General features: G+C 30.0%; 1 protein-coding gene across 7 annotated transcripts in view; it reads left to right on the forward strand.

Annotated features, from left to right (window-relative positions):
* The first annotated feature begins 6352 nt into the window (after positions 1-6352).
* The window catches only part of LOC18044053 (protein CHROMATIN REMODELING 20), an 18146-nt gene continuing 15144 nt past the window's right edge, over positions 6353-9354 (forward strand). For all 7 annotated transcript variants that reach the window (XM_024185739.1, XM_024185741.1, XM_024185737.1 and 4 more), the window contains exon 1: positions 6353-6623. The gene's annotated coding sequence lies outside the window, so the exon portion shown is untranslated. The remainder of the gene's footprint in view (positions 6624-9354) is intronic.

Consider the following 9354-nt stretch of genomic DNA (forward strand, 5'->3'; position numbering starts at 1 on the left):
TTTTTAGAGAGGGGGGTTCACATTTTTTATGTGGGATACTAAGTGGTGAGCCAGCTTCTGCAACACTCCCATTTGGCTCACTACTCTTTAATTTCATATAACTTTCAAAAAGTGACATTGAATGTGTTAAATATTACCTCATTAAAACTTTTTCATTAAAACCCAAGGGCAAAACCTGGTCGAAAGAAAAAGAGTACAGTGCACATGTACCAAATTTAACTGCAGGAACTCTTATCTTCTAAATATGCTCCCTCTGATGAAATATCTCCTCAAATATTATGTATCAATTTAATAATTTGTTGAGTCGATGCATGCCAATATTATGGACTAATTTCTCAAATGTCGATGTGGGCAAAGCTTTAGTAAAAAGATTAGTAGAGTTATTAGTGGAGCGTATCTGCTTGACACTAATTTTATTGTCTTGTTGCAGCTTATGAGTGTAGAAAAACTTTGGTTAGATATGCTTAATTCTATCTCCATTGATGTATCCTCCTTTAATTTGAGTAATACAAGCAGCATTGTCTTCATATATAATTGTTGGGATATTTATGGCGAAAGTCAAATTACATGTGTTTTGAATATGATGGATAATATACCGCTGCCAAACACATTCTTTACTTGCTTCATATAATGCAAGAATCTCTGAATAATTAAAGGTGATGGCAACGAAGGTCTGCTTAGTAGATCGCCGTGAAATTGTTGTGCCATTAAAACAACATTCATATTTTTAGCTATAGTAATAGTTATCATGTTATACCTTTTTTCCATTAAAATGTGAGGGAGCCCATTTTTCATATCTAGCCCTAAAAAAATATTGTGCAACCCTTGGATTAGCAGTTCTAATTTGGTTCATCATATCATCACACTTAAAGACACTATACGTCTCAATCGCTTGCAAAAACTTATTATAGACACTCTCTTCAACTTTTCTAAAATTCAACTTAAGGTTTTGTCCAAGGTGATACTTACAAGCTCCATGACTAGGTTTTGGAAACACTTTGGTAATACTTGAATGTATGCTTCCATGGTGGTTTAGCAGAAAAATAAAATTATCAATCTCACTAATAGCAGCCTTAAGCTTAATTATAAGTCATTCTCATAACTTATTATTTTCAGAGTCACTTATACCAAACGTTAAAAGATAGATCTGATTATTTCCATCTTTGCATGCAGTTACAAGCATTGTGCCTTTGTACAATCCTTTTAAAAAGGTCTCATCCACAACAATTACTAACCTAATTGAATTTCTAAACCCACAGATACTACAACCAGGAGTAACAAAATAATATAAAAGTGGTTTTATGGTCGATATATATATGTATAATTGTCTCAGGATTCTTCTTTTCAAGCATATGGAAATATGTTGGAAACAATGAAAATGATTCTTGAGGTTAACCTCCTACCATTTGCAATGTATGTTCTTTGGCCCTCCATGCTTTGTTGTAGTTTATCCTTATCTCGTATAATGTTTGGACATCATCTATTATATGTTTTTGGTGTGTATGATCGACTAACACATTCAAACTTCTTCATGATAGTCTTTCCTAATAGTTTTGCTGTAGCTTATCAATGATTTGGATGAAGAATATTTTTTGAATATGCGTGAGTGCCATAAAACTTGGTGATTTCAAACATATCACAATCTTTTACTCTCATTGCACGAAGATGCCATGTACAATCTTTATCTAGGCATATAATTTTGTAAAGCTTTTTGTTAGACTTTTTGACTCTGAACTAGAAATTTTTTTGGAATTACATACATGCTAATCTTTGATAACAATCAATCCTTATATCAAAACATAGCTTCCAAATACACTTCTTCATCACCGCACTTAATTTTTAAACTTTGCAAAGTAGTACTATCTTGTAGAAAGTTACTTGTACTGGTTATCAATCTAAGTCTTGAGAAGTATTCTTGTTGAAGGGACTATTGATTGCTTGTACTAGGCACATGTACTGAAGATTATAATGGTTATTCTTAAGAATGACAATGAGTTGGGTCACGCTTAGGTTTGGCCAAGCCCGAGCCTAACCCGATTACTGAAATAAAAAGGCCAACCCAAAGGAAAGCCCAATCATTTGCGTTTCATGTCGGGTCGGGCCATAATTGTTTTTATATAATACAATTAATTTTCTAACTTACTAAAGTCAAAATAATTCACAATATAATAGGACAAATATACAATAGAATTAATTACAAAATAATTCACAAAACAACAACCAAATTAATAGGACACAATTTTTTTATAATTCAATTCCACAACCCAACATAAAATACACTCAATTAAATTAAATTAAAAACCACAATTCAATTTCACAACCATTTCACCATGTCAAAAATAATAATTAACCAATTGTATCTTGAACCTCAGGTTAAAAATAACAACTATCACCAAAATCCCATGTATTTGGGCCCAATATTTATCAAATTTCATTATCATTTGACCAGCCATTTGTCTAACCACAAGCATATCAGAAAGTTCTTATTGATCCGGGTTAATCTTCATTTCACATATCATTGGGAAAAAAAGATTAGATGTGGGATATTGTGTAACTTAAAATAATTTTGTCATCGAATAAGATAGTAACAAATATTCTAACATCTTTTCAACCATCTCTCATTCCCCATCCATTGCCAAAGAAGTGTAGTATTTGTTGTAATGCTGCAATCTAGAAAAGACATTTTTATATTTTATAACAACACTCTAATGACCATATACCAACTTTTTCCTCTCTTTGTAGTTATGTTGAGTTTGACAACCTAGGTTCAACTATAACATATAAGGGAGTTGTTAGACCATTACCACTATTTTCATCCAAGAAGAATTGAACATCTTCATCGCATGATATTTTCAAATGTGACACTGTTGTTATTGCATGTAATAAGTATTTTATAGTAATAATCGACTCGTCTATTAGGACATGTAATAAAGGAACTATAGTCACGAGCAAATCTTCATAAGTTGTTGCATAAGACACAGAAACCACCCTTGCTTCACAACCACTAAACTTATATAGGGATCATTGACACTAACCCGTTCACCATCAAATACAATCGGAAAAACATATGTGATCCATTACCTAAAAAATAATTAGTAGATAATATTAGTATTAAACAATATTAGATTAATAACAATATTTTATGGTTTTTACATGACAAAGTGACGCAACATATAATGTAGCAGTGTAATATATTATAATGTAGAGTAATCCAGGATAATTTCGTGCAATACATGACACTATAATGCAATACGAGATATTATCATGCAATATACGAGAGTGTCGTGCAATACATGATAATATCGTGCAATACTTAACTTTGTTGTGCATGTACTTATGTTGCACAACTCTGTAGTGAAACATGAACCCTAAATATATATTTTGAAAAATTTATCAAAAGTAGCAAAACAAACTTATGAATGTGGTTAAATGCATACCTATAGAGAGCTTGTAAATTGTTGAAATAACATTGGTCGGTTATTGCAAGGCTTTGTGAGTTTTAGCCTCCAAGAAAGACGAGTTAAGAGTTTTTAGAATTGAGAGTGCATGAGACTTGAAATTTTGTAAGAAAATTCCTTCTTATACCTTTTTACAATAGAAAAGGCATTATGGACATTTAACTAGCTTTGAAGTCCAAATTTTACCATGGGGTCTATGTATGGGCCTTTAAAAAAATTTCTCTTCTTTTAATAATCACCATTCCACTCTATTTGAGAGCATGACTAATTATATGTCATGGATAAATATGTCTTTCTCAATAGAATTAAAAAAAATGAAAGGAAGAGTGATCGCCTCGATAAAATATATATGAGCGCTCTCTTCTAGTGATTGATAAGGACGTAGAAAATTTTTTGCAAAGGCGAGTTATAGGTTGAAAGAGAATATAAAATGAATAAATAAAGGGAAATTATTAGCCATATACTCTTAAATGACACCAGTATCAAACGTGCTACAACACTTTTCAAGTGTATCACTCGTATACCCTAAGTTGACAAAACACTTATGCCGTCCACCAATCCGTTAACTATTGTTTGCGAGCGCTGACATCATAAGGGTAATCTAGTCTTTTTTTAAAAACGACATGTCATCCCATTTACCTAGTAAAAAACGACATGTCATATGATATATTTTGATAAAAATGACATGTCATCCCATTTATCGGATAATTGTTAATAATTGCTATAAAAAAAGCTACTTTACAACCGAATCTACTCCTCCAAAATTTAACCTAAATTATTGAAGATCTACTCCTCCAAGCTCAAACTTGAATTTTTTATGGTATAATATGTATAATTGTAAATAATATGTTGTTAATAATTTTTATGGTATAAGATGAATATTTTTTATGGATAACTGTTAATAATATGTACCATTAATAATTCATATTTTTTTAATAAAAAAATATTGTTAATAACAAAATAAAAAAAATTGTGTTTTGAAAATTTACATTAATTTTCAAGGTAAATTTGTTTTTTTACCTCATTTTGAGTTTAAAGGGTAAAATAATCATTTTGCTCAAATTCTGTTAAGTTCTTAACGGTAATAAAAGGAAAGGTGGACGCCAAAACTCTTTTGTCAACTTAGGGTATACGAGTGATATAAGCGAAAAGTATTGTAGCACGTTTGATACTTGTGTCATTTAAGGGTATATGACTGATAATTTTTCATAAATAAGTGATTGTCATACAAGTTTCATAATTGTTTATGACATGTAAGCTTTTTTTAATGAAATTATAAAAAAACATATCGTACATATTTTTAGTAAAATATTTAATATTAACTAACAATTATGAATAAAATAATTTCAAATATCTAATAATTGATTTTTGGAGTGTATTAAATTTTCTTATATGTTAGTTGAATTAATCAAGTCCAATCTTAAATAAAATATAATTAACCAATTATATTTAATCCAATTTAATACGATTGGTGCATCAAACTTCCAGTTATTAAGTTATGCTGCTGGACCAAATTTTTAATTGATTACTTATGACTTATTTTTATTTCCTAACTTGTGAAGAATGTAAGAAACTAGAAAATAAATATTATTTGGAATTCTATAATTTTAGTTTTTTTAAACCACTTAAATATATTACACAATTAGAAAATAATTAACATTTACATGTAATTTATTGAAACTAATTAAATCGAGTCTATTATGTCAAGCTAAATCAATTCAAGATATGCTATCTTTTCCTATTTTTAATTGTAACAGAAATGAAAAGAGTCAAAGGACTCAACGAAAGAACAACATTTAATGTTAGTTAAAGATGAGTCTTTATTGATTAAATTTTGTCCGTGTTTAAAATTAAAATATTTTAACAGGTCACCCAATTTAATACTATCTTTATTTTTAAAAATCTCAAAAGTAATTTTTAAAAATTAAAAGTTAATTTCAATATTTGATAAATTTTTGTAGAAATCAGTTTTGGTAAAATCACTTAATCTTACAATGGATTTTGAAAAACAAGGAAGGATTTTGAAAATCAGTTTTATATTTAATATAAATTTATATGTATTCTCATATATATTATAAAAATATAAAATTATCCTTATTAATTAGGAAATAAAATTATTAACTTTGAAAATATTGTTATTATTACTAATTATATTAAGATAACGAAATAAAGAAATAAAATTAATAATATAAAATTAGTTTATCAATTATTATTCATACACAACAAAAGAATTTTATATACATATATATATAAATGTGTAAATAAATTTTATTTAATATTATGCCTAATCCAATCATTTATATTATTACAACATGTTAATATTAATATCTATTAAATACATACGATTGATTTTAAAACTCATAGTACTTTTATAAATAAATTTTATCAAAACATTTAATTGATTCTCTTCATAATAAATTATTTCTTAGCATAACTAACAGCAATAAGACACAACATTACCAAACTGGCTTTTAATATATTTAATCGGAAAGTTTTAACAAATTTCAGTATATTAAAGACCGAATGTATACATTATTTTATGTTAAAAAAACCATGATAAATTTCAAAAAATAAGTTGCCAATCAACAATGTATTCAATTCATGAATTATTATGGACTAAAATGTGGATCAGGCTACGGTGCAACTGTGGTACCGTGCCACAGTTGCATCCAGCCGTTAGATGTACTTAGATTGATGGGGTTTACTGACATCCAACGGCTGGATGCAACTGTGGTACGGTACCACAGTTGCACCACAAGTTTCCCCTAAAATGTGACAAATAAATCAATTTGAATTGGTTTCATTAACTTTTTGTTGTAAAAATTCAACTAACGGTATCATTATATTAATTTTAAAATAATGATAATAAATAATAAATCAAACACAAAAAATTTCAGAGACAAAAACTTACTAAAATCAAAACCAAACACAGCCCAAAACGAAACGAATCGTCGGATCCCCATTTCATTTAGCTCTCTCTCACAAAAACCTCTCTCAGGTTTTCAGTCGCTGTCCCAAAAACACGTATTAAAAAAAAAAAAAATTTCCCTCCCCCGAGTTACGAACCGAGTCAACTCACTCGGCTTCGCTCCAAAGCCCTAGTGTCGCTTTTTCACTCTCTCTCTTTCCCTCCAACTAAAAACAGTACTCGCTCTCTAATTTCAGGTACTCATTTTTCAGTTCCTTCATCACAATTTCCTCAAATTATTTTTTATATTCACGAGTTTGAATTGAATTTTGTTTTAAAGTCTGTAATTTGTTTGTTATTGTATTGATAGTATTATTTTTGTGAGTTTCCTTTTGTACGGATCTGGTACTGTCAATTTTAATTTTGTTAAAAGAGAGAAAGAAGTAAGAGTATTTGCCAAATGAAAGTTTTCTTAATTAGGGTTTAGAAACTAGTGTGAATGATTTTGGTTCCAGAATGTGAAATGTGTAACTGAAACACTATTGTGGTTCTTTTCATTTGACTTTATATAGAAAATGTTTCAATTGCCTAATGATGATGATTGGTGAATGGTTGCATTTAGTTTTGAAATTTAAGAGGCATTTTGATGCTAGCTTTTGGTGGAAGTGTTGAATTAGTAGTTGCTTAAATTTTTTTTGGCTGAGATTGTTTCGTTTCTACTGACTTTGAAGTTATGTGGATTCTCCCGGAGGTGTTGATGTAAATATTTCAGAATTCATGTATTGATGTGTGATGGCATTAGCTTTTATATGATGAGAAGCTGGTGTTGTTTTGGATTTGAAATGGACATGAAATGTGTTCGTTCTTGTTATAAGTTTGGTTGTTTCTTCCTTTACTACTATTGTTATTACCATTTAGAAAACCAAAGCCCAATGAGAAGCCGAAGGACAATTCTATTGTTGTTCTTTCTTTTCCTCACTAAAAAATGCGATTATATATTTTCTTGTGAACTCACCCAAAATAAATTTGAAATAGTGCATTTCCTATGGGTTTTGGCCCAATTTCCTCTCTTGAAAGCAAAAAAATCTCTTATGTTGTAAATGAAGTTTATGACTAGCATGGAAGTTGTTGATTTTTATGTCTTATACTCAATAAATTAATGCTTTATAGAGTGTTTCTAGCATGGTAGCCATAGCAAAGATCACCTTAATGGTCTATGAGTTGATCAGTTCCCAATGCTACTCACGTGGAGTAATGGATAGCTTAAACTCATTATATATGTACAGATGGGAGAGAAGATTACATGAATTGTAAACCTCCTTATTATTACTGGTAAACAACAGTAAAATTTTAAATTTTCTCAAGATTGGTAAATCTAATCAAATAAACAAATGGAAGAAAGCGTACTAATGAACAACTGATGTTTTCAAAGATTGCTAACACAATAATTCTTTAATAGAGCTGTGTTATTTTTAAGAAATGGACTCATATTGCTTTCTGAGATGCGGAATAACCATACTTATGTCATGATAGAATTTAGTCCTATTATCCACATGTTTTTGCATTAACGAATTATCTTTATAATTTATCTTAGAAACCTAGAAAGGTTGTAGCATTATTGTCCTTTACTTCTTCGAGTCCTTGGAATTGGGGATTGAACCTTGTACTATTGACTATTCAAGAGTCAGGCTTTGGCCAATAAACACCTACTACCTTTGGTTTTTTGGGGGGAGGGGGGGGGGGGGGGGCTATGAATATACAATGGGAAAATGCAATGAAGTTTTGCACAATTAACCAACTTTATGTCTTGCAAGTATTTGGCTGATTAGGCAATCTTATAATGGCAGCTAACCACACTGGAAAAGCAATCTTAATTGGATAGGGTAAGTAATTATGTCTTTTTCTTAAGGTATCAATGCTTAAGATGGTTAAATTCCAAATAAAAGGCTTCCAGAATTATTTGATCAAACCATCGAATGTCAATTCTTTTTGTTCATTCAAATTTGTGACTACTAGTATATCATGGTTGAAACATTTCCATTAATCAATAAGTCTTATAAATTTTGTGGAATTACTAATCAAGGATAATGTCTAAATAACTAAAAAGCCTTTCAAATGATCCTCATTTGATAGCACCGGAATGAATGATTCTGTTGATCATATTATGAAGGAAGCACACAACAAAAAATTTATATCTAAATTGACATATTATTTGGGGTCATTAATTTTTGTTTCTTGATGTTAAGTTTAATTACTATTATTAGCCAATACATACTGTCTGAAACCTTTTGATTTAATAGTTACTTAACATGGTATTTGAGCCAGTTTAACTAAAAAGCCTTGTGTTCGAGTTCTTCATTGTTTAAGTCGATTTATAATAAGTTATTTTTTGTGTCTGTTATCCTGTTCTTAGTTGTGATTGTGTGTGATCCCTGTGCCTCGCCTGTGAGGGAGTGTATCAGAGCTTAAATCCTAGTTTTGAGCCCTTAAATAAAAGCTTTTTTTTTTTTCATAAAAAATGGCCAATTGTTTGGTGTACTCTTATTTGTTTTATTGCTGATGTGTCAAGTGCACAGTTCCTTTTGGAGGTTGATGGTCTACCTTTACTAGAAAAATGACAAGTAACAAAAGGAATCCACAGGAAAAGCTGATAAATGCCATCCAGCTCTTTCTCATTTCAAGCGTTACTGATTTATCTTTCTTTATAATCTGCAATTTCAGTTCCTCATCAGAGTTGATTGCAGTTCATTCAAATTCTTGCTTCTACCAGTAAGTTCTTGGTAGAAGCAACTCCGGATCTTAAAGTTTTTTTTTCTCTTTGCGCATTAAAACTTGATTCATTTTCCCTGTAAATGTGTATATGTTTTCCTTTTTGCAAATTTTCTTTACTTTGTTTATTATCAATATCTTTATTCCTTTTTTTTGGGGGGGGGGGGGGGGGGGAAAAGGGAAGGAAATTTTTCTTGGGTACTTGGGTTTACCCAAATA

This window comes from Citrus clementina, unplaced genomic scaffold, assembly GCF_000493195.1.
Source record: "Citrus clementina cultivar Clemenules unplaced genomic scaffold, Citrus_clementina_v1.0 scaffold_4, whole genome shotgun sequence".
NCBI lineage: Eukaryota > Viridiplantae > Streptophyta > Magnoliopsida > Sapindales > Rutaceae > Citrus > Citrus x clementina.